The sequence below is a fragment of the Ranitomeya imitator genome, chromosome 10 (genome assembly GCF_032444005.1).
Source record: "Ranitomeya imitator isolate aRanImi1 chromosome 10, aRanImi1.pri, whole genome shotgun sequence".
NCBI classification, from domain to species: Eukaryota; Metazoa; Chordata; class Amphibia; order Anura; family Dendrobatidae; genus Ranitomeya; species Ranitomeya imitator.
In genome coordinates this window covers 78,295,441-78,323,106 of record NC_091291.1, presented here as the reverse complement: position 1 = coordinate 78,323,106, position 27,666 = coordinate 78,295,441, and the positions used below count along the sequence as shown (strand labels likewise).

Here is a 27,666-nt window from a genome sequence, read left to right as displayed (position 1 = left end):
CACGGCTCCGCTCCGTACACCTCGTACACTAGCGGCTCCGCTCCATACACCTCGTACACACGGCTCCGCTCCGTACACCTCGTACACATGAGGCTTTGGTCTGTAAACCTCACACACACACGGCTCCACTCCGTAGACCTCCTACACAGGCGGCTCCGCTCCGTACAACTCGTACACACCCGGCTCCGCTCCATACACCTCGTACACGTGCGGCCCCTCTCCGTACACCTTGTACACATACGGCTCTGCTACATCCACATTGTAAACCCCTGACCCCACACATAAACTTCCCCTCATCCAGCACCATGACAACCAGCACAGCAGAGTCCTGCTGCGTGATGTGTCCTTCCTGAAAGATCCCATACAAAGAGCCGACTCCCTGCTGTGAATGAAAGGAGTCAGCTCTGCAGTGTGAGGGAGCAGGGTATTTTTTTTCCTTTCTTGGCTGCAGCTTACCAGATTCAGGGTAGTGAAGCCTGACTGTGACTCCTGTGGGAGGAGAAGTAGCTGTGGACTGGGCACGGTGATGCGCCCTCTGCTGGTTATCCTCATATGAACTCGAGCCTGGGAGCTTTCCAGGAAAGTTCCCACGCTCGAGGGACATCCAGCAGAGGGCGCATCACCGCGAATGAAGGTAACTACAGGTCATTGACCTGCTTTCCATTCATTCCCCGGGGTTTTGCAGGCAGGAGCACAGCTGCATTATAGCAGAGCTCCTGCCTGTAAAATATTTGAACCCCTTCAGATGGATTTACATCGTGGGACGTGACAGATCCTCGGAAGGTATGTATATTGTTGGTTTATTATTTTTCCTTTGTTACAGAGCGAGGGTCTTCAGGTGGATTGAGAGAACAATAAAATATTAAAACAACCTGTGTGTTTATTTCATTAAAATAATTTTTAATAATGTGTGTGTGGTTTTTTTAACCATTTCATACAATTGGATTAATAATGGATAGGTGTCAGAATTGACGCCTCTCCATTATTAATCTGGCTTAATGTCACCTTACAATAGCAAGGTGACATTAACCCTTTATTATCCCATATCCCACCGCTACACGGGAATGGGAAGAGAGTGGCCAAGTGCCAGAATAGGCGCATCTTCCAGATGTGCCTTTTCTGGGGTGGCTGGGGGCAGATATTTTTAGCCAGGGGGGAGCCAATAACCGTGGACCCTCTCCAGGCTATTAATATCTGCCCTCAGTCACTGGCTTTACTACTCTGGCGGAGAAAATTGCGCGGGAGCCCACGCCAATTTTTTCCGCCATTTAACCCTTTAATTTAATAGCTAGAACGGCCAAATTTTGCATATACACACTACTGACATTAGTAGTGTGGAATATGCAAAAAAATGGTGATATGAGATGGTTTACTGTATGTAAACCATGTCTCATATCATGTCGGGTTTAGGAAGGAGAAAGCAAAAGCCGGCAATTGAATTACCAGCTTTAAAGCTATCTAGCGCTGTATGAAATAATATATATACATATATGTGTCTCACTGACATATATATATATATATATACCTATTCTATGTGTACACATTTATTCTACCTATTCTACTGGAAGCTGTCAGTGTGATTTTACTGTACACCGCACTGAATTGCCGGCTTTTTTCTCTAACACCGCTGCGTATTTCTCGCAAGTCACACTGCTGGTCCGTGTGTAATCCTGTAATTTTCTGGCCCCCATAGACTTGCATTGGTGGATTTTTTGCGCAATACGGTGACAAACGCAGCATGCTGCGATTTTCTACAGCCATAGAAGACCGTATAATACGGATCAGTAAAATACGGCTGATAGGAGCAGGGGCATAGAGAATAATTGTACCGTATGCAATCCGTATTTTCAGCACCTCTCTTACGTCCGTAAAACTCGCCTAAGTGTTCCACCATCCTTCAGTGCTGGAGTCAGGATCTGAGTTACCTTAGTCCCAAATAAAGATATAATTCACTGGCCTCATCATGGCCTATACTGTATATAGTGTGTATAGGAGGAGGGACTCAGCACATTGTTTGGTATCATAGTATTAGGCTATGTGCACACGTAGGGTCGGGTCCCTGCGGGTTGTCCCGCAGCGGATTTGATAAATCTGCAGGGCAAAACCGCTGCTGTTATCCCTGCAGATTTATCCCGTTTTGTCCTGCGGTTTCCGCTGCAGGATTTACTCCTACTATTGATGCTGCATATGCAGCATCAATAGTAATGTTAAAAATAAAAATGGTTATACTAACCCTCTGACGTCCCGATCTCCTCGGTGCTGCAGGTGGCGGTCCAATTCCAAAGATGCTGTGCGAGAAGGACCTTCGTGATGTCACTGTCATGTGACCGCGACGTCATCGCAGGTCCTGCTCGCATAGCAACCATGAGACCGGACGGCCGCGTGCAGCGCTGAGAGGTGAGTATATCATTATTTTTTATTTTAATTCTTTTTTTTTTACCACAAATATGGTTCCCGGGGCCTGGAGGAGAGTCTCCTCTCCTCCACCCCGGGTAGCCACCGCACATTATCCGCTTACTTCCCGCATGGTGGGCACAGCCCCATGCGGGAAATAAGAGGATCAATGCATTTCTATGTGTGCAGAATCGCTGCGATTCTGCACAAATGCGTGACATGCTGCGGATTGTAAACCGCAGCATGTGCACAGCGGTTTGCGGTTTCCCATTGGTTTACATGTTTACTGTAAACGCTATGGAAACTGCTGCGGACCCGCAGCATTGCCTTAGTCAGGACTGAGGAGGCACTGAGGCCATGTGATCATGTGACCCCTGACTCCTCCCATCCTGTGACCTCATCACAGGTCCTGTGCGCACAGAACAGCCTGCCCTATAGGTGGTGTGCGACTCTGCAGGTGGAGGTATGTGGAAGTTCTCCATTACTGAGCGCGTGGGACATTAACCCCTTCAGCACTTAGACTCTTTAGGGTTTTTTTTGCCACTTTATAAGAATCATAACGTTTTTGCTCTGTTTCCTCTAATAATATATATGTACGACCCAACTATGGAAGACAGGAAGTGAGGAAACTGAGTGTTTGCATAGTACAGGGCCCCTTCCTTGGCCCCACACAGTGTAATGCTCCCATTATGTACAATATGCAGTATGTATAATGCCCCATACAGTATAACGTTCCAACAGTACCACCATCCACCCATCAACAGTATAATTTTCCCACAATATTATGTTCCCACATTACAGTCATCCCCAACACATAATATAGTGTTGACACAATACCGCCACACCCCCACAAATAGTATAATGTTCCCACATTACCGCCATCCGCCAAACTTTATATTTTCACTGCACCATCATCCCCACCACCCAAGCTATATTGTTCCCACAGTACCGCAATCCCTTCCACACACAGTATAATATTATTATTATTATTTATTATTATAGCGCCATTTATTCCATGGCGCTTTACGTGTGAGGAGGGGTATACATAGTAAAAACAAGTACAATAATCTTAAACAATACAAGTCATAACTGGTACAGTTCCCACAGTATAGTCATCCCCAGCACCCTCAGTATAATGTTCCCACAGTACTGCCATCCCCCACACACAGTACAATCTTCCCACAGTATCTCCATCCCCTACATGGTATAATATTCCCAGACTACCGCCATCCCCCTAAACACAGTATAATGTTTCCAAATTGCCGCCATACCCCACACACTGTATAATGTTCCCACAGTGCTGCCATCCCCCTCATACACAGTATATTTTCACTGTACCTCTGTTCCCCAACACACAGTATATTCTTCTAACAGTACCATCATCACTCCACACACAGTATGTTCCCACAGTATAGTCATCCCCCACAAACAGTATAATGTTCTCACAGTGCCGCCATCCCCCCACACAGTATAATGTTCCCCCAGTATAGTCATCCCCCACACAGTATATTGTTCTCACAGTGCTGCCATCCCCCCACACAGTATAATGTTCTCACAGTGCCGTCATCCCCCAGACGGTATAATGTTCTCACAGTACAGCCATCCACCCCCACACAGTATAATGTTCTCACAGTACAGCCATCCATCCTCCCCACACAGTATAATGTTCTCGCAGTGCCGTCATCCCCCAGACGGTATAATGTTCTCACAGTGCCGTCATCCCCCAGACGGTATAATGTTCTCACAGTGCCGCCATCCCCCCACACAGTATAATGTTCTCACAGTGCCGCCATCCCCCACACAGTATAATGTTCTAACAGTGCCGCCATCCCCCACACAGTATAATGTTCTCACAGTGCCGTCATCCCCCAGACGGTATAATGTTCTCACAGTGCCGTCATCCCCCAGACGGTATAATGTTCTCACAGTGCCGCCATCCCCCCACACAGTATAATGTTCTCACAGTGCCGCCATCCCCCACACAGTATAATGTTCTCACAGTGCCGCCATCCCCCACACAGTATAATGTTCTAACAGTGCCGCCATCCCCCACACAGTATAATGTTCTCACAGTGCCGTCATCCCCCAGACGGTATAATGTTCTCACAGTGCCGCCATCCCCCCACACAGTATAATGTTCTCACAGTGCCGCCATCCCCCACACAGTATAATGTTATAACAGTGCCGCCATCCCCCACACAGTATAATGTTCTCACAGTGCCGTCATCCCCCAGACGGTATAATGTTCTCACAGTGCCGTCATCCCCCAGGCGGTATAATGTTCTCACAGTGCCGCCATCCCCCCACACACACAGTATAATGTTCTCACAGTGCCGTCATCCCCCAGATGGTATAATGTTCTCACAGTGCCATCATCCCCCTGACGGTATAATGTTCTCACAGTGCCGTCATCCCCCAGACGGTATAATGTTCTCACAGTGCCGCCATCCCCCCACACAGTATAATGTTCTCACAGTGCCGCCATCCCCCACACAGTATAATGTTCTAACAGTGCCGCCATCCCCCACACAGTATAATGTTCTCACAGTGCCGTCATCCCCCTGACGGTATAATGTTCTCACAGTGCCGTCATCCCCCCAGACGGTATAATGTTCTCACAGTGCCGCCATCCCCCCACACAGTATAATGTTCTCACAGTGCTGTCATCCCCCAGACGGTATAATGTTCTCACAGTGCTGTCATCCCCCAGACGGTATAATGTTCCCACAGTGCCGTCATCCCCCCACACAGTATAATGTTCTCACAGTGCTGTCATCCCCCCACACAGTATAATGTTCCCACAGTACAGCCATCCCCCACACAGTATAATGTTCCTACAGTACCACCATTCCCCCACACAGTATAATGTTCCTACAGTACCACCATTCCCCCACACAGTATAATGTTCCTACAGTACCACCATTCCCCCACACACAGTACAATGTTCTCACAGTGCCGTCATTCCCCAGACGGTATAATGTTCTCACAGTACAGCCATCCTTCCCACGCAGTATAATATTCCTACAGTACCACCATTCCCCCACACATATAATGTTCTCACAGTGCCGTCATCCCCCCAGACAGTGTAATGTTCTCACAGTACCGCCTGAGGTTCCTGAGGTCTTGCAGTTGGCATAAGTCCTGATATTTTACAGTTGGAATAATCTCTCTGGAAAATGGTTTTACCTTTGCTTGCTCCCCTACATGTATACCCTCGAGCATGCATGGGAGCAGGCCTTACTAGATTTTGATGCTTTGTACAGTAATATACCACATGAGGATGGTTGCAAAGAGGTAAGACATTCTAAGTATTGCAGACATAATGACTTCACGGCTGATCTTCTAAAATTCATTCTTACTCATAACTTCTTTCTTTTTGACAGGAAATATTTCCGCTAGCTTAGAGGAACTACGATGGGGAGGCCATGTGCCCCCTCGTATGTTAACCTGTTCCTGGGCTAGTGGGAGGAAACCACAATATTCAGGGATGATTCTAAGTGATTACATCTATATATAGGGGTATAGTATAGATATATAGACAACATTTTTATGATCTGGTCATGGATGAGTGAACAATTTCTTGAATTTGTCAGGGAGCTCAACGTCAAGAGTGGGCTTGAGATTTACATCCAGTTTAATTATAACAGGTTGCCTTTCCTGGATGTATTAATTTTGAAAGAACGGGATGGGACCATAAACCTACAAGCTTTAATAGCTTATTGAAGAGGGATCGCAACCACCCCATCTCCATAAAAAACGGAACACCCAAGGGCCAATTTTTACGATGGAGAAGAAACTGTTCTAATGTCACAGATTGCAATATAAAGGCAATAGACATGAACACCAGATTCAGGGAAAATGGGTACCCATAGTACATTTTGGATTTTACATGATCAATTGCATGAAAATGGGAGAGACAGACACTCCTTCAAATCTTACCAAGAAAAAGATGGGATAACACGAGTTAGGCTAGGTTCACATTGCGTTAACAGCAGCCTGTTCAACACATGCGTTAAACGAGCTGCGTTAACGCAAGTGCCGACATGCTAGCGCAGATAGAGCTAGCAGATGCTCTATCTGCGCTAGCGGTGACGAACCCGGAAACGCTGCAGCCAACGTCCCAGGGTCCGTCATTCAATGACGGCACATCGCTTGTGCAAGCCCATTGTGGGCATGCGCTAGCGATGCGTCTGACATAGGGCTTAATGGCCGCGTTAACGGACTGCGGAAATCACGGACTGCGGTCTCACATTGCATTAATCTACCCTGTTATTTATTGAGGTGACTCTGACTTATGGTGGGGTGGTATTATACCGGGTCTCTAGGTGCGACTTGCTTAGGGAGACCCACCTGGGTCTGACATACCTTTGTGGATACTGGTACATTCTCATTTATTTGCATGGGAACTTGCACATAAGTTTATATGCCATATGTATTTCTAAACAGGTTATTAGGATATTGGTTCCACAGGAATTTTATTATTGATATGCATGCCATATATACACTTAATATGTTATTGGGACCTTAAATCCAGCATTTAGTTGTTGGAAGACACAGCATGCTTATATTACTTGACCTGTTTTTTCTTTTTTCATATGGTCACGGTTTGAGAATGGTTTTCATGTATGTGGTATAGATTATGCAATGTTCTTTGAGTATTTAACTCATATATTGTATTGACCCTTATCTCCCATGGTTGTTTATGGGAGTTTTTAATTGTTTTTAAATTTCAGTTTTCTTTGTGTGGTGTTGTTTACAAATAATAAAAATTTTGTTATATTTTTGTATATTGGTGTGGTGATCCCATTTATATCATGCTGGTCCTGTTCTTTCTGAAGTAACGGACTGCGGAAATGTAATGTGAACCCACGACAATCAGAGTGACCATATTTTTAATATCGTCAGAAAAGACTGGAATATACTTATGGTCTACCCGGACCTGAGTGGTGCTGTAGGGTCTACTCCCACAATAACTTTCAAAAAGGGTTGGTAAATTAGAGACCATTTACTGCATAGTTTCTATAAAACACTTGTACCCAAGGGGACTTGGCTTGTTAGAAGAATCTGCAGTTTCTTTACCCATTCCTCCACTGGTAAAACCTTTTTTCCCTTCCCCATGACAGCACCGTTACATGAGAGATGGCTCCCGCCCCCAGAAACAGGAAACCTGCAGTGGAGATAAAAGATGGGGGCGCTACCTCTCTCCTCAGTTTGGTTTCCTGTTCCTTCGGGGAGCTTGCGATGCTGTATGCGGAGGGATCTCCCTCTGAGGCCGGCCTCATACTCAGCGTATAAAAATACGGTCCGTTTTTTATGGCCCTAATACGCAGAAAAGTCCCCAAAATAGTGATCCGTATGTCATCCGTAGGCAGGGTGTGTCAGCGTATTTTGCGCATGGCATCCTCCGTATGGCATCCGTACTGCGTGATTTTCTCGCAGGCTTGCAAAACCGACATATATATATATATATTAATATATCATACAGCGCTAGATAGCTAAAAAGCCGGTAATTCAATTGCCGGCTTTTCCTATCTCCTTCTCAAACCCGACATGATATTAGACATGGTTTACATACAGTAAACCATCTCATATCACCTTTTTTTTTCATATTCCACACTACTAATGTTAGTAGTGTGTATGTGCAAAATTTGGGCGCTCTAGCTATTAAAGGGTTAAATGGCGGAAAAAATTTGCGTGGGCTCCCACGTAATTTTCTCCGCCAGAATGGTAAAGCCAGTGACTGAGGACAGATATTAATAGCCTGGAGAGGGTCCACGGTTATTGCCCCCCCCCCCCCCTGGCTAAAAACATCTGTCTCCAGCCACCCCAGAAAAGGCACATCTGGAAGATGCGCCTATTCTGGCACTTGGCCACTCTCTTCCCATTGCCGTGTAGGGGTGGGATATGGGGTAATGAAGGGTTAATGCCACCTTGCTATTGTAAGGTGACATTAAGCCAAATTAATAATGTTGAGGCGTCAATTATGACACCTATCCTTTATTAATCCAATAGTATGAAATGGTTAAAAAAACGCACACACATTATTACAAAGTATTTTAATGAAATAAATACACAGGTTGTTGTAATATTTTATTATACTAGTAATCCACCTGAAGACCCTTGTCACCTGGAACAAATGTAAAAAAAACAAACAACAATATTCCATACCTTCCGACGATCTGTCTCGTCCCACGCTGTAAATCCGTCTGAAAGGGTTAGCTAATTTTACAAGCAGAAGCCTGCTAATGCAGCCGCCCCTGCCTGTGAAAACACGGCGAATGAATGGAATGTAGGTGAATGACCTGTAGTTACCTCGAGTTGCGGTGATGCGCCCTCTGCTGGATGTCCTCATATGAACTCGAGCCTGGGAAAATATTCTGAAAAGTTCTCCTCTCCCCTCTGTGTCAGTCTGTATTTGTTAGTTTGCTTACTGTAAGTGATGTCTAATTTGTATGTAACCCCTTCTCATGTACAGCACCATGGAATCAATAGTGCTATATAAATAAATAATAATAACTGGCAAACCCCTAATGCTCATTATACCTACTCTGAGATTCTGATTCCCTGTCACTAACGTGCCCCACTTCATCTAATCCCACTATTGTCCTATGCTATCTTCTATTCTATCCCTAAAGGTACCGTCACACTAGACGATATCGCTAGCGATCCGTGACGTTGCAGCGTCCTCGCTAGCTATATCGTCCAGTGTGACAGGCAGCAGCGATCAGGCCCCTGCTGTGCTGTCGCTGGTCGGGGAAGAAAGTCCAGAACTTTATTTGGTCGCTGGACTCCCCGTAGACATCGCTGAATCGGCGTGTGTGACACCGATTCAGCGATGTCTTCACTGGTAACCAGGGTAAACATCGGGTAACTAAGCGCAGGGCCGCGCTTAGTAACCGATGTTTACCCTGGTTACCATCCTAAAAGTAAAAAAAAAAAAACACTACATACTTACCTACAGCCGTCTGTCCTCCAGCGCTGTGCTCTGCACTCCTCCTGCACTGGCTGTGAGCGTCGGTCAGCCGGAAAGCAGAGCGGTGACGTCACCGCTCTGCTTAGAGCGGTGACGTCACCGCTCTGCTTTCCGGCCGCTGTGCTCACACAGACAGTACAGGAGGAGTGCAGAGCACAGCGCTGGAGGACAGACGGCTGTAGGTAAGTATGTAGTGTTTGTTTTTTTTTACTTTTAGGATGGTAACCAGGGTAAACATCGGGTTACTAAGCGCGGCCCTGCGCTTAGTTACCCGATGTTTACCCTGGTTACCGGCATCGTTGGTCGCTGGAGAGCGCTCTGTGTGACAGCTCTCCAGCGACCAAACAGCGACGCTGCAGCGATCCGGATCGTTGTCGGTATCGCTGCAGCGTCGCTAAGTGTGACGGTACCTTTAGCTCATAAACCAAACATTTCAATTACACACATACCAATATTACATGAGTATGTTGACATTAGTAAACGACAAGGTACCGCACATAATCCGTATGAACATTGTTCAAAGAGGGGAAAGCAGATGCCAACCTCGGTTACCTCCTTAGGCCGGCTTCACACTTGCGAGTTTTACGGACGTAAGAGCGCAGAAACTACGTCCGTAAAACTCGCAAAAAATACGGCACAATTATTCTCTATGCCCCTGCTCCTATCTGCCGTATTTTACTGATCAGTATTATACGGCTTTCTACGGCCGTACAAAATCGCAGCATGCTGCGTTTGTCACCGTACTGCGCAAGAAATACGCCAATGAAAGTCTATGGAAGCGTGAAAAATACGGATTACACACGGACAAGCAGTGTGACTTGCGAGAAATACGCAGCGCTGTTAGAGAGAAAAGCCGGCAATTCAGTGCGGTGTACAGTAAAATCACACTGACAGCTTACAGTCCAATAGGTAGAATAAATGTGTACACATAGAATAGGTATATATATATATATATATATGTCATTGAGACATATATATGTATATATATTAATATTTATTCCAGCGCTATACAGCTTGAAAGCCGGTAATTCAATTACCGGCTTTTTCTTTCTCCTTCCTAAAACCCGACATGATTTGAGACATGGTTTACATACAGTAAACCATGTCTTCTCTCCATTTTTTTGGCAGATTCCACACGGACCAGCAGTGTGACTTGCGAGAAATACGCAGCGGTGTTAGAGAAAAAAGCCGGCAATTCAGTGCGGTGTACAGTAAAATCACACTGACAGCTTCCAGTAGAATAGGTAGAATAAATGCGTACACATAGAATAGGTATATATATATATATGTCAGTGAGACACATATATGTATATATATTAATATTTCATACAGCGCTAGATAGCTTTAAAGCTGGTAATTCAATTGCCGGCTTTTGCTTTCTCCTTCCTAAACCCGACATGATATGAGACATGGTTTACATACAGTAAACCATGTCATATCCCCCTTTTTTTGCATATTCCACACTACTAATGTCAGTAGTGTGTATATGCAAAATTTGGCCGTTCTAGCTATTAAATTAAAGGGTTAAATGGCGGAAAAAATTGGCGTGGGCTCCCGCGCAATTTTCTCCACCAGAGTAGTAAAGCCAGTGACTGAGGGCAGATATTAATAGCCTGGAGAGGGTCCATGGTTATTGCCCCCCCCCCTGGCTAAAAATATCTGCCCCCAGCCACCCCAGAAAAGGCACATCTGGAAGATGCGCCTATTCTGGCACTTGGCCACTCTCTTCCCATTCCCGTGTAGCGGTGGGATATGGGGTAATGAAGGGTTAATGCCACCTTGCTATTGTAAGGTGACATTAAGCCTAATTAATAATGGAGAGGCGTCAATTATGACACCTATCCATTATTAATCCAATTGTAGTAAAGGGTTAAATAAAACACAAACACATTATTTAAAATTATTTTAATGAAATAAAAACAATGTTTGTTGGAGTATTTTATTCTACGCCCAATCCAGTCACTGAAGACCCTCGTTCTGTAACAAAAAAAACATAATAAACCAACAATATACTTACCCTCCGCAGATCTGTAACGTCCAACGATGTAAATCCTTCTGAAGGGGTTAAAACATTTTGCAGCAAGGAGCTTTGCTAATGCAATGCTACTCCTCGCTGCAAAACCCCGGGGAATGAGTCTAAATATAGATCAATGAGCTATATTTAGCTTCATTTGCGGTGAGGCGCCCTCTGCTGGATGTTCATAGATCGTGGGAACTTACCTAGAAAGCTCCCAGGCTTTCTAGGAAAGTTCCCACGATCTATGAACATCCAGCAGAGGGCGCCTCACCGCAAATGAAGCTAAATATAGCTCATTGATCTATATTTAGACACATTCCCCGGGGTTTTGCAGCGAGGAGTAGCATTGCATTAGCAAAGCTCCTTGCTGCAAAATGTTTTAACCCCTTCAGAAGGATTTACATCGTTGGACGTTACAGATCTGCGGAGGGTAAGTATATTGTTGGTTTATTATGTTTTTTCTTTCACAGAACGAGGGTCTTCAGTGACTGGATTGGGCGTAGAATAAAATACTCCAACAACCATTGTTTTTATTTCATTAAAATAATTTTAAATAATGTGTTTGTGTTTTATTTAACCCTTTACTACAATTGGATTAATAATGGATAGGTGTCATAATTGACGCCTCTCCATTATTAATTAGGCTTAATGTCACCTTACAATAGCAAGGTGGCATTAACCCTTCATTACCCCATATCCCACCGCTACACGGGAATGGGAAGAGAGTGGCCAAGTTCCAGAATAGGCGCATCTTCCAGATGTGCCTTTTCTGGGGTGGCTGGGGGCAGATATTTTTAGCCAGGGGGGGGCCAATAACCATGGACCCTCTCCAGGCTATTAATATCTGCCCTCAGTCACTGGCTTTACTACTCTGGCGGAGAAAATTGCGCGGGAGCCCACGCCAATTTTTTCCGCCATTTAACCCTTTATTTTAAGAGCTAGAACGGCCAAATTTTGCAGATACACTCTATTGACATTAGTAGTGTGGAATCTGCCAAAAAAATGGAGAGAAGACATGGTTTACTGTATGTAAACCATGTCTCAAATCATGTCGGGTTTTAGGAAGGAGAAAGAAAAAGCCGGTAATTGAATTACCGGCTTTCAAGCTGTATAGCGCTGGAAAAAATAGTAATATATATACATATATGTGTCTACTGACATATATATATATATATATATATATATATAGATAGATAGATAGATAGATAGATAGATAGATAGACAGTATATATATATATTTTTTTCTTTTTGGGACACATGGATCATTTCTATAGCGGTATGTTGGTTTTGCAAGCCTGCGAGAAAACCACGCAGTACGGATGCCATACGGATTACATACGGAGGATGCCATGCGCAAAAAACGCTGACACACCCTGCCTACGGAGGAGCTACGGACCACTATTTTCGGGACATTTCAGCGTATTACGGCCGTAATATACGGACCGTATTTTCATACGCTGAGTGTGAAGCCGGCCTTATACTCCTTCCTTCTAAAATATGGTTGTCCCCGACCATCATAGCACCTGCAACTTAAAACTGATGGCATTTTTAAAACCTTTATATAATTAATATAGTCTATGTCTAAAGCTGCCTGTGGGTCACCAGTGGCTTCAGGCTGAAACCCTGGAACATAGAGTTCAGCTTCTTTTAACACGGGTCCGACTGACCCCGGTCCCTTTCCTCCTGGGACCCATACACATAAGATGCTTACTAACAGTCCATGTAATCAAGCAGTGGCCATCTCACCACTGCTTCAACAGTCCATACAGTCCTGACCCGGCTTGCTCCATGTGTCCTCCTACTCAGATTTCCCCCACCCTCCTTTAGTAGAGTACTTTCCCTTTTAAAACAAGTGTGCTGCTTGTACGTTCTCAGGGGCAGTTCAGGGTTAAAATAGCACCAAACTCAGAGCAGCTACACCCAGTCCATTTTTGTTAGCGAAGGTAATTAACCCTTTCAGGGTTGCAGTCCCGTAATCCAGCAGGGGGTGCGCAACTGTGTGCAAAAAAACTTGGAGGAGGGGGAAATAAAGTCACTCAACTGTGATCGTGGTGGCTGAACGGTCATTTTGCAGACGGCTATCGCTCCCGATTCCCCCCCCCCCCAAACACACACAAATATTCCCACTTTCCTGTGGTCTGTATGAGAGAGTCGCCTCCAGACTCCTCTAGGGGAGGATTATCTACAGGAAGAACAACCGGATTAGCCTCTGAGATTCAGGATGACAGAACCTTCTCTGGCTTGACATCATCTGTCAGGAGACCCCCAAATACATTATATAGTCGCCCAATGCTAATCAATGCTTTCATGTAACTTTAGTCTAATGTGTATGGGGGTGATAAAAGGTAACTTATTGAACGCTGCCTCTGGCCCAGCCTAATAGACCCTTCGTACATTGCAGGCTCAGACACCATTATTAGGCATGAAAGTATAGTAGTAATTAGGCCGCCGCATACTATCGAGTACTTGGGGGTGGGTTGCATTCAGCTGGACTCACCTTCTTATACGCCATGTTTGCTTTTGACAGTAGCAAGCAAGTGGTTAACCTGCCAGGGTTTTTGTTGCAGCCACAACTGTGCTGTCCCTGCAGTGTATATCTATGTTCTGGGGCCCAAAAGGGTTATTAAAAAAACAAAAAACAGCAAATGTGTTAAAAATAAAAGCGTCTTCTGCTTTGTTGTATATTTTTTTCCTTTTCCAATAATTATTATTATTATTGTTGTTGTTATTATTATTATTTTCTTTGGAAATATTTTAATATGTAACTTTTTCTGGCATTTTTCTTGTAATATAAGAAAGCTTAATGCCAGAAATAAACCCTATAAAACACTGTACATGGAGATATTGGCATCAAATATCTCCTGTCTTGTTGTTCTTACAAAAAAGCTTTTGTAAAAGTCTCAAACTTCTGTGTGAATCAGACATGAGATCTAATGTGATAGAAGATTACAGTCCGGGGAAGACGGGAAACATTCATATATAGACGGCCGGTGGTGATGGAGTCAGTGATGGACTCTGGCCAAATATGTTTCTGGAGCCGTAGTAGAAGATGTCGTCCTCATCATGAAGTAGTTATTTCTCATGTCACGTGTAATGAATATCTCCTGCAGTATTGCTAATGCTGATTCCAGTGTCGGTAAATGAGACGAGAATTAGCGTTATGGAAGATGAGTCTATGAGAAACGTATTCAGCTGCCGACTCCGAGGAAGAAACTGATTGTTGTTTGTGGCCTAAAATATATAGGTTTTATTAGTAGATGTAAAGAAGGAAACTAAATACTGTAAAATAATAAATCTCCTCATATGTTTCCCGTATTATCTCCAGTAATTAATATCGATCTAAGTTCCAAAAACATATCAACAAAATCTGGAGAAAAGATACTAGTATTTTCTGGTAATAACCCAGATAATAGATGTAATCGCTCCAAATAATAGATATAGAAAAAGGAGGAGAACCAGGAGCATATAATGACGGTATAAATAAGATAATCTTTATTAATATAACAAAGTTAAAAGCATGGACATCAGTAATAGTCACAATGTATACCACAATACAGCAACGAAAAAAGGGGGAAAAAAGAATGAACCAGTACACACCTCACATCTCACCACCCTGACAAAGTATAGGAGATGATCATAGTATGGCTAGAAGCAATACACAACATGTAGTACAGAGAAGATACAAGGGGGAGGGGAGTCGCAGCTGTGACAGGTCCTAGCCAAAAAGTAGTAATATAAGAGGCAAGTGCACCCTGACACCTAGAGTGAACCCCGTGACAGCGGCGATATCCAACCCCAATATAACAATACCATATACAGGGCCTAACCAAGAATAAAGAACAAATTGCAATACAAGCGTAGCAGCGGTATAGCTAACGCTAGATATAACATGGCAACACAGGGGTGTTCCTACCGGCGGGACCTTCTCACCTCCCTCCCACACCTGTACTGGTAAGCATACAACCTGGTTACCTCCATGTTTACAGGGCTCTACCTACCCATCTGGGCGCACTGGCTTCACTCTTTGTGCCAGGTATCACCATAGCTGTGATGCCTGAATTTCAGGCCATGATTGGCATGTTATATCTAGCGTTAGCTATACCGCTGCTACGCTTGTATTGCAATTTGTTCTTTATTCTTGGTTAGGCCCTGTATATGGTATTGTTATATTGGGGTTGGATATCGCCGCTGTCACGGGGTTCACTCTAGCTGTCAGGGTGCACTTGCCTCTTATATTACTACTTTTTGGCTAGGACCTGTCACAGCTGCGACTCCCCTCCCCCTTGTATCTTCTCTGTACTACATGTTGTGTATTGCTTCTAGCCATACTATGATCATCTCCTATACTTTGTCAGGGTGGTGAGATGTGAGGTGTGTACTGGTTCATTCTTTTTTCCCCCTTTTTTCGTTGCTGTATTGTGGTATGCATTGTGACTATTACTGATGTCCATACTTTTAACTTTGTTATATTAATAAAGATTATCTTATTTATACCGTCATTATATGCTCCTGGTTCTCCTCCTTTTTCTGTATCTCCAGTAATTGTATTATTACACAGGATTTTTATGATGTTGCATCGGCTCATCTTCTCATGTAGGTGTCTACAATATCAGATCCTCTCCGTGAAGATTTTCTATATAAGAGAATTATCCTGATTTACTCATCAAGGATGGGTATGGACAGAGACAAGATGGCGGAGAGAATATTACACCTCACCCTAGAGATCCTCTTCCGTCTTACTGGAGAGGTAAGAGATTCTGATGACGTCACATTACATCATTCTTATCTATGGGAATAACAGATGGACAGAACTGGAGAGGTGAGGATTAAGGTACCGTCACACATAACGATATCGTTAACGATATCGTTGCTTTTTGTGACGTAGCAACGATATCATTAAGCAAATCGTTATGTGTGACAGCGACCAACGATCAGGCCCCTGCTGGGAGATCGTTGGTCGCTGAGGAAAGTCCAGAACTTTATTTCGTAGCTGGACTTCCCGCTGACATCGCTGGATCGGCGTGTGTGACGCCGATCCAGCGATGTCTTCACTGGTAACCAGGGCCGCGCTTAGTAACCCGATGTTTACCCTGGTTACCAGCGTAAACGTTAAAAAAACAAACACTACATACTTACCTTCAGCTGTCTGTCCCCGGCGCTGTGCTTCTCTGCACTCCTTCTGCATCCTGTGTAAGCGCCAGCCAGCCGGAAAGCACAGCGGTGACGTCACCGCTCTGCTGACCGGCGCTGACAGTGCAGGGGAAAGCAGAGCGCCGGGGACAGACAGCTGAAGGTAAGTATGTAGTGTTTGTTTTTTTAACGGTCGTGCGCTTAGTAACCCGATGTTTACCCTGGTTACCGGGGACCTCGGGATCGTTGGTCGCTGGAGAGCTGTCTGTGTGACAGCTCTCCAGCGACCAAACAGCGACGCTGCAGCGATCGACATCGTTGTCGGTATCGCTGCAGCGTCGCTCAGTGTGAAGGTACCTTTAGAGTTGAACGAATTTGATCGGGTCAGGGCTTATTCGGCAAGCTATAGCGCTTACCGAATAATCTGCAGAGGGAACCCATCTTCCTGAATCGCTCCGGCTGATCAGCTGTTCAGCTCCGCAGGTGTATGCGTCACGGCTGTGTGACAGTCATGACACATACATGAAGAGCCTGTTTGTTGGGCTCTTTATGCATGTGTCATGACTGTCACACAGCCGATCAAATTTGCTCAACTCTAGTGAGGACTCTGGAAATGTCTGTATTGAGATTTATTAATGTGTCTCTCCATAACCAGGATTGCACAGTAGTGAAGAAGACCTCTAGTGAGCGCTGTCAGGACCCTGTGTCTGAGGGATGGAGAAGACCCCTGAGCCCAATCATGGGGCCTCCACCTCACCTGATACATGAGGACATCAATGACCAGAAGATCCTAGAAATCACCTACAAGATGATTGAGCTGCTGACTGGAGAGGTGACACTGCTGGGAATGCTGGGACATTATACAGTAAGGATATGAAGAGATCAGGGGGATGACGGTATCATTGTATGTGTTAGGTTCCTATAAGGTGTCAGGATGTCGCTGTCTATTTCTCCATGGTGGAGTGGGAATATTTAGAAAGACACAAAGATGTGTACAAAGACGTCATGGAGGTTCCCCAGCCCCTCACATCACCAGGTAATAGACAGGACTAAATACACACGACCTGTAATTATCTGTATGTAAAGAATAAATTCAGTCTCTGTATGTGTTTCCTCCAGATATATCCAGTAAAAGGACAACACCAGAAAGATGTCTCCATCCTCTTCTTCCACAGGACTGTAAACAAGAAGATCCCAATGTTCCTCAGGATCATCAGGTAGATAGGGAGGTGTCATGAATAGTGATGAGCAAGTGTACTCGTTCCTCGGGTTTTCCTGAGCACGCTCGGGTGACCTCCGAGTATTTGTTAGTGTTCGGAGATTTAGTTTTCATCACGGCAGCTGAATGATTTACAGCTACTAGCCAGGCTGAGTACATGTGGGGGTTGCCTGGTTGCTAGGGAATCCCCACATGTAATCAAGCTGGCTAATAGCTGTATATCATGCTGCTGAGGTGATGAAAACTTAATCTCCGAGCAGTCATAAATACTCGAAGACCACCCGAGCCTGCTCAGGAAAACCCGAGGAACGAGTACACTCGCTCATCACTAGTCATGAAATCTCCCTTATGATCTGTAGACGGCTGTGAAGGTCTTGTGCTCAGTCTTGTTTTAGCCACCAGTATTATATGTTTTATACTTGTGTAATGAGAACAGTGGAGACGGCAGGATTAGAGCTGATCATAGATGGGACTTCTCCATCTGTCTGAGACTTTTACAATATTTGTTTCAGGGTGAAGATCTGACCCATATTAACACTACAGAGACATATGTGAGGGGTGATGAGCGATGTAAAGAGGAGATTCCTACATATGACTACCCAGGTGAGTAGTAACCACTAAATGCAGAGAAGTCACAGATTCTTCTCAGTCACCGACTGTGGCTGCTTTATCGGTGGTGTAGTCCGACCTTATCACAATCATTTTGCTGCTGGAGCACAACATTTTCTTTCACCCAAAACTGATCAAATGATTTTGAGCATTGAAAGCCCTTCTATGGAACATACACCCTGCAGGACCCTCCTTCGTAAATTTGATATCTCTGACTGTTACCTGCAGAGATGTATAAACTACAAAGCCAAATGACAGTGAACGTAGAATGTGCTAACAAGTTAGAAAATTTTTCTAAATAAAATTTTATGATAAGCCTCTAAGATAGAGATGAGCGAATATGTTCGAAAAATGATTACCAAACATAAATTCGAAACGAATATGCACATTCGGATTCATGATCGGAAACGGGAGCAAATTTTTATAAAATCTGAAAAAATCGGTAATATTCGTTAAAAAGTGCGGAAAATATTTGCGTTGCCACTAAAGTATCTTGAGCACTTTGGCTAGGATACTGGGTGGTGTATCATGAGTGTGGTACACGTGTTTGAGGAGAGCTCAGAGGAGCGGCGTGCTTGTAAAAAAAATGTTTTTTTTAACTTTGTGCGCATATTGCGGCTAGCCATTCAGGGCACAGGAAACATCCACAATGTCCTGACACAATGGCTTGTGTCATTGGCTTATGAAATCACATGTCCTTCTCTATACAAAGAGCGGACATCTTGTTTTAGTGACATTTTATCACTAGCACAGCGCAGAGAGGCTGCTCTTGATCCTGGGTCTGGGTGCTTATAGATTTTAGCTAGGCCTTTCCCCGGGAAGGAACAACCACGGGAAGGGCAGCATCCTATGAAGGAAAGCCACCTATGCCAAGCATGGTATCCATCCACAGACAGCTGTTTCGGGGTTTTTGCCCCTCATCAGTGTGGAGTAGGAATCTGGCTATTAGGAGCAGTGCCTAGTAAAAAGGCTATAAAGGCACAGATGATTGGCCTCGGGGAGACCAAAACATCCAACACCGCGGAGACACCATCACGTGTTTCTCAACGCAGTGATTCCAGAACACTGCCCCCATCCCTTATGGGAAATATGCAGATGCATGTAAAGAAGCTGCGGAGACACCATCACGTGTTTCTCGACGCAAGCAGTGAATAGCCAGGCCTTTCCCCGGGAAGGAACAACCACGGGAAGGGCAGCATCCTATGAAGGAAAGCCACCTATGCCAAGCATGGTATCCATCCACAGACAGCTGTTTCGGGGTTTTTGCCCCTCATCAGTGTGGAGTAGGAATCTGGCTATTAGGAGCAGTGCCTAGTAAAAAGGCTATAAAGGCACAGATGATTGGCCTCGGGGAGACCAAAACATCCAACACCGCGGAGACACCATCACGTGTTTCTCAACGCAGTGATTCCAGAACACTGCCCCCATCCCTTATGGGAAATATGCAGATGCATGTAAAGAAGCTGCGGAGACACCATCACGTGTTTCTCGACGCAAGCAGTGAATAGCCAGGCCTTTCCCCGGGAAGGAACAACCACGGGAAGGGCAGCATCCTATGAAGGAAAGCCACCTATGACTGCGTTGAGAAACACGTGATGGTGTCTCCGCGGTGTTGGATGTTTTGGTCTCCCCGAGGCCAATCATCTGTGCCTTTTATAGCCTTTTTACTAGGCACTGCTCCTAATAGCCAGATTCCTACTCCACACTGATGAGGGGCAAAAACCCCGAAACAGCTGTCTGTGGATGGATACCATGCTTGGCATAGGTGGCTTTCCTTCATAGGATGCTGTCCTTCCCGGGGAAAGGCCTGGCTATTCACTGCTTGCGTCGAGAAACACGTGATGGTGTCTCCGCAGCTTCTTTACATGCATCTGCATATTTCCCATAAGGGATGGGGGCAGTGTTCTGGAATCACTGCGTTGAGAAACACGTGATGGTGTCTCCGCGGTGTTGGATGTTTTGGTCTCCCCGAGGCCAATCATCTGTGCCTTTATAGCCTTTTTACTAGGCACTGCTCCTAATAGCCAGATTCCTACTCCACACTGATGAGGGGCAAAAACCCCGAAACAGCTGTCTGTGGATGGATACCATGCTTGGCATAGGTGGCTTTCCTTCATAGGATGCTGCCCTTCCCGTGGTTGTTCCTTCCCGGGGAAAGGCCTGGCTATTCACTGCTTGCGTCGAGAAACACATGATGGTGTCTCCGCAGCTTCTTTACATGCATCTGCATATTTCCCATAAGGGATGGGGGCAGTGTTATGGAATCACTGCGTTGAGAAACACGTGATGGTGTGTCATGATCCCAATGGCAGGGGATCACTAAAGGACAAGCACAGATACAAACAAGCTCTAGGGCGATGGAACCTGAGCTGACCGCGACCCTGAACCTAACACACAAATAAAAGTAGCCGGGGAACGTGCCTACGATGATCCTAGACGTCTCGCTCCAGCCGAAGATCTAACTTCCCCTATTAGAAGAAACACAGACCTCTCTTGCCTCCAGAGAAATCCCCCACAGAAATAGCAGCCCCCCACATATAATGACGGTGAAATGAGAGGAAAGCACATACGCAGTATGAAAACAGTTTCAGAAAAATGAGGCCCGCTAAAGCTAGATAGCAGAGGATACAAAAGTGAACTGCGCGGTCAGCGAAAAACCCTTCAAAAAACCATCCTGAAATTACTTGAACTCATGTGCCAACTCATGGTACATGAGGAGCAATTTCAGCCCACTAGAGCAACCAGCAGCAAGAATCACATATCTGCAGGCTGGACTAAAAACCAAATAAAGCAAAACACCAAAACAGGAAAATCCAAACTTAGCTTGACCAGAAGGTTCTAGGAGCAGGGAGCAGAGGTAACAAGACACACTGGATACATTGATAACCGGCGAGGAAATGCCAGCAAAGCCAGGTTAAATAGGAAACTCCCATATGCTGATGGAACAGGTGGAACCCAGAAACCCAGGAAAGACAAGTCACCCAGTACCATCAGCAACCACCAGAGGGAGCCCAAAAACAGAACTCACAACAGTACCCCCCCCTTGAGGAGGGGTCACCGAACCCTCACGAGAACCACCAGGGCGACCAGGATGAGCCCTATGAAAAGCGCGAACCAAATCATCAGCATGAACATCCGAGGCAACCACCCAAGAATTATCCTCCTGACCATAACCCTTCCACTTGACCAAATACTGGAGTTTCCGTCTGGAAACACGAGAATCCAAGATCTTCTCCACAACATACTCCAATTCTCCCTCCACCAGCACTGGAGCAGGAGGCTCAAGCGAAGGAACAACAGGTACCTCATACTTCCGCAACAACGACCGATGAAACACATTATGAATAGCAAACGATGCCGGGAGATCCAAACGAAACGACACAGGGTTAAGAATTTCCAAGATCCTATAGGGACCGATGAACCGAGGCTTGAACTTAGGAGAAGAGACCTTCATAGGAACAAAACGAGAAGACAACCACACCAAGTCACCAACAAGAAGTCGAGGACCCACGCGGCAACGGCGATTAGCAAACTGCTGAGCCTTCTCCTGGGACAACTTCAAATTGTCCACCACATGACTCCAAATCCGATGCAACCTATCCACCACCATGTCCACTCCAGGACAATCAGAAGGTTCCACCTGACCAGAGGAAAAACGAGGATGAAACCCCGAATTACAAAAGAAAGGAGAAACCAAGGTAGCAGAACTAGCCCGATTATTAAGGGCAAACTCGGCCAGCGGCAAAAAGGTAACCCAGTCATCCTGATCAGCAGAAACAAAACACCTTAAATAAGTTTCCAAGGTCTGATTAGTTCGTTCAGTCTGGCCATTCGTCTGAGGATGGAATGCAGACGAAAAGGACAAATCAATGCCCATCTTAGCACAGAACGTCCGCCAAAATCTAGACACAAACTGGGATCCCCTGTCAGAAACGATGTTCTCAGGAATCCCATGCAAACGAACCACATTCTGAAAAAATAGAGGGACCAACTCAGAGGAGGAAGGCAACTTAGGCAAGGGTACCAGATGAACCATTTTAGAAAAGCGATCACACACAACCCAGATGACGGACATTTTTTGAGAGACAGGGAGATCCGAAATAAAGTCCATGGAAATGTGCGTCCAAGGCCTCTTCGGGATAGGCAAAGGTGACAACAATCCACTGGCCCGAGAACAGCAAGGCTTAGCCCGAGCACAAACCTCACAAGACTGCACAAAAGAACGCACATCCCTCGACAAGGAAGGCCACCAAAAAGACCTGGCCACCAAGTCTCTAGTACCAAATATTCCAGGATGACCTGCCAACGCAGAAGAATGGACCTCGGAGATGACTCTACTGGTCCAATTATCCGGAACAAACAGTCTCTCAGGCGGACAACGATCAGGTTTACCCGCCTGAAACTCCTGCAAAGCACGTCGCAAGTCTGGGGAGACAGCAGACAAAATCACCCCATCCCTAAGGATACCAGAGGGCTCAGAATTTCCAAGGGAGTCAGGCACAAAACTCCTAGAAAGAGCATCCGCCTTCACATTCTTCGAACCTGGCAGGTATGAAACCACAAAATTGAAACGAGAGAAAAACAGTGACCAACGAGCCTGTCTAGGATTCAGACGCCTGGCAGACTCAAGGTAAATCAAATTTTTGTGATCAGTCAAGACCACCACACGATGTCTAGCACCCTCTAGCCAATGACGCCACTCCTCAAATGCCCACTTCATGGCCAAAAGTTCCCGATTACCAACATCATAATTCCGCTCAGCCGGCGAAAACTTTCTAGAAAAAAACGCGCATGGCTTCATCACTGAGCCATCGGAGCTTCTCTGTGACAAAACCGCCCCCGCTCCAATCTCGGAAGCATCAACCTCAACCTGAAAAGGGAGCGAAACATCAGGCTGACGCAACACAGGAGCAGAAGAAAACCGGCGCTTAAGTTCCTGAAAGGCCTCCACAGCCGCAGGAGACCAATTAGCAACATCAGCACCCTTCTTAGTCAAATCCGTCAAAGGCTTAACAACACTAGAAAAATTAGTTATAAAACGACGATAGAAATTAGCAAAGCCCAAGAACTTCTGTAGACTCTTAAGAGATGTAGGCTGCGTCCAGTCACAAATAGCCTGAACCTTGACGGGATCCATCTCAATAGTAGAAGGGGAAAAAATATACCCCAAGAAAGAAATCTTCTGGACTCCAAAGAGACACTTTGAGCCTTTTACAAACAAGGAATTGGCCCGCAGGACCTGAAACACCTTCCTGACCTGCTGAACATGAGACTCCCAGTCATCAGAAAAAACCAAAATATCATCCAAATACACAATCATAAATTTATCCAGATATTCACGGAAAATATCGTGCATAAAGGACTGGAAGACTGAAGGAGCATTAGAAAGTCCAAAAGGCATTACCAAATACTCAAAATGGCCCTCAGGCGTATTAAATGCGGTTTTCCACTCATCACCTTGCTTTATTCGTATAAGATTATACGCACCCCGAAGATCAATCTTAGTGAACCATTTAGCCCCCTTAATGCGAGCAAACAAATCAGTCAACAATGGCAAAGGATACTGATATTTTACGGTAATCTTATTCAAAAGACGATAATCTATACAAGGCCTCAAGGAACCATCTTTTTTGGCCACGAAAAAAAAACCTGCTCCCAAAGGGGACAAAGATGGACGGATATGTCCCTTTTCCAAGGACTCCTTAACATAATCCCGCATAGCAGTATGCTCTGGCACTGACAGATTGAACAAACGACCTTTAGGAAATTTACTTCCTGGAATTAAATTTATAGTACAATCGCAATCCCTGTGAGGAGGAAGCGAACTGAGCTTAGGCTCCTCAAAAACATCCCGATAGTCAGACAAAAACACAGGAATCTCAGAAGGAGTAGATGAAGCGATAGAAATTGGAGGTGCATCATCATGAACCCCCTGACAACCCCAGCTTAACACAGACATTGATTTCCAGTCAAGGACTGGATTATGAGTTTGTAACCATGGCAGACCAAGTACTAGGACATCATGCAAATTATACAGTACCAGGAAGCGAATCACCTCCTGATGAACGGGAGTCATACGCATGGTCACTTGTGTCCAGTACTGAGGTTTATTCATAGCCAAAGGTGTAGAGTCAATTCCCTTCAAAGGAATAGGGACTTCCAGAGGCTCCAGACTAAACCCACAGCGATTGGCAAATGACCAATCCATAAGACTCAGGGCAGCGCCTGAATCCACATAGGCATCGACGGAAATGGATGATAATGAACAAATCAGAGTCACAGACAGAATGAACTTAGACTGTAGAGTACTAATGGCAACAGACTTATCAACCTTTTTTGTGCGTTTAGAGCATGCTGATATAACATGAGCTGAATCACCACAATAAAAGCACAACCCTTTTTTCCGCCTATACTTTTGCCGTTCACTTCTGGACTGAATTCTATCACATTGCATTATCTCAGGTGACGGTTCAGACGACACCGCCAAATGATGCACAGGTTTGCGCTCCCGTAAACGCCGATCAATCTGAACAGCCATAGTCATAGACTCATTCAGACCAGCAGGCGCAGGGAACCCCACCATAACATCTTTAATGGCCTCAGAAAGGCCATCTCTAAACTTTGCAGCCAGAGCGCACTCATTCCACTGAGTAAGTACCGACCACTTCCGAAATTTTTGACAATAAATTTCTGCTTCATCTTGCCCCTGAGAGAGGGCCAACAAAGCTTTTTCAGCCTGAATCTCTTGGTTAGGTTCCTCATAGAGCAAACCCAATGCCAGAAAAAACGCATCCGCATTAAGCAACGCAGGGTCCCCTGGTGCCAATGCAAATGCCCAATCCTGAGGGTCACCCCGCAGGAAAGATATAATTATCTTGACTTGCTGAGCAGGGTCTCCAGAGGAGCGAGATTTCAAAGAAAGAAACAACTTGCAATTGTTCCTAAAATTCAGAAAACGAGATCTATCTCCAGAAAAAAACTCTGGGACAGGAATTCTAGGTTCAGACATAGGCGCATGTACAACAAAATCCTGTATATTTTGAACCTTAGTGGCAAGATTATTCAGGCTGGAAGCCAAACTCTGGACGTCCATGATAAACAGCTGGGATCAAAGCCATTCAAAGATTAAGAGGAGGAGGAAGTAGCCAGGCTGCAATAAGGCTAGGCAGCAAACTCTGAGGGAAAGAGAAAGAAAAAAAAAAAACTTCCTCAGACTACTTATCCTCCTACTTCAGCCAATACAATTAACACTTTGTGGGCCGGTTATACTGTCATGATCCCAATGGCAGGGGATCACTAAAGGACAAGCACAGATACAAACAAGCTCTAGGGCGATGGAACCTGAGCTGACCGCGACCCTGAACCTAACACACAAATAAAAGTAGCCGGGGAACGTGCCTACGATGATCCTAGACGTCTCGCTCCAGCCGAAGATCTAACTTCCCCTATTAGAAGAAACACAGACCTCTCTTGCCTCCAGAGAAATCCCCCACAGAAATAGCAGCCCCCCACATATAATGACGGTGAAATGAGAGGAAAGCACATACGCAGTATGAAAACAGTTTCAGAAAAATGAGGCCCGCTAAAGCTAGATAGCAGAGGATACAAAAGTGAACTGCGCGGTCAGCGAAAAACCCTTCAAAAAACCATCCTGAAATTACTTGAACTCATGTGCCAACTCATGGTACATGAGGAGCAATTTCAGTCCACTAGAGCAACCAGCAGCAAGAATCACATATCTGCAGGCTGGACTAAAAACCAAATAAAGCAAAACACCAAAACAGGAAAATCCAAACTTAGCTTGACCAGAAGGTTCTAGGAGCAGGGAGCAGAGGTAACAAGACACACTGGATACATTGATAACCGGCGAGGAAATGCCAGCAAAGCCAGGTTAAATAGGAAACTCCCATATGCTGATGGAACAGGTGGAACCCAGAAACCCAGGAAAGACAAGTCACCCAGTACCATCAGCAACCACCAGAGGGAGCCCAAAAACAGAACTCACAACAATGGTGTCTCCGCGGTGTTGGATGTTTTGGTCTCCCCGAGGCCAATCATCTGTGCCTTTATAGCCTTTTTACTAGGCACTGCTCCTAATAGCCAGATTCCTACTCCACACTGATGAGGGGCAAAAACCCCGAAACAGCTGTCTGTGGATGGATACCATGCTTGGCATAGGTGGCTTTCCTTCATAGGATGCTGCCCTTCCCGTGGTTGTTCCTTCCCGGGGAAAGGCCTGGCTATTCACTGCTTGCGTCGAGAAACACGTGATGGTGTCTCCGCAGCTTCTTTACATGCATCTGCATATTTCCCATAAGGGATGGGGGCAGTGTTCTGGAATCACTGCGTTGAGAAACACGTGATGGTGTCTCCGCGGTGTTGGATGTTTTGGTCTCCCCGAGGCCAATCATCTGTGCCTTTATAGATTTTAGCTAGTTAGCTAGGCGGTTGTTTCTAAGGCCTCTTTCACACTTCCGTCTTTTTAGATCCGTCACAATGCGTCGTTTTGGGAAAAAACGCATCCTGCAAATTTGCCCGCAGGATGCGTTTTTTCCCATAGACTTGTATTAGCGACGGATCGCGACGTATGGCCACACGTTTCGTCTGTCGTGCACTGGATTTGTCGGAATTTGGCGACACGTCGTCTGGAAAAAACGTTCAATGTAACGTTTTTTGTCTGCGTCAGAGAAACGTGCCATGACTTATCCTGCGGCATACGTCGTTGGCTAGAATGGAAGCCTATGGACGCAGGATCCATCGTGGCACGTCGTATGATGGAATCCAGTGCTGGAATACGTCTTTTTACACTGAGCATGCTCAGAATGAGGATTTTGCAGCCAATTCACCAGAGAGCCCCAAATCTATATAAACTTGGCCTGGGGCTTCACCCCCAAATGTGCCAGCAAGACTCCTGCCAGCATCCAGATAGAAGCCAGCCAGCAGTCAGCCAGAGGCCAGCCAGCGTCCAGCCAGAGGCCTGCCAGCGTCCAGCCAGAGGCCTGCCAGCGTCTAGCCAGAGGCCTGCCAGCGTCTAGCCAGAGGCCAGCCAGCGTCTAGCCAGAGGCCTGCCAGCGTCAAGCCAGAAGCCAGCCAGAGGCCAGCCAGCATCCAGCCAGAGGCCTGCCAGCATCCAGCCAGAGGCCTGCCAGCATCCAGCCAGAGGCCTGCCAGCATCCAGCCAGAGGCCTGCCAGCATCCAGCCAGAGGCCTGCCAGCATCCAGCCAGAGGCCTGCCAGCGTCTAGCCACAGGCCAGCCAGCGTCTAGCCAGAGGCCAGCCAGCGTCAAGCCAGAAGCCAGCCAGAGGCCTGCCAGCATCCAGCCA

General features: G+C 45.7%; 1 pseudogene; it reads left to right on the top strand.

The window, feature by feature from the left end:
* Positions 1-2,799: 2,799 nt before the first annotated feature.
* The window catches only part of LOC138651788 (oocyte zinc finger protein XlCOF22-like), an 80,415-nt pseudogene continuing 55,548 nt past the window's right edge, over positions 2,800-27,666 (top strand).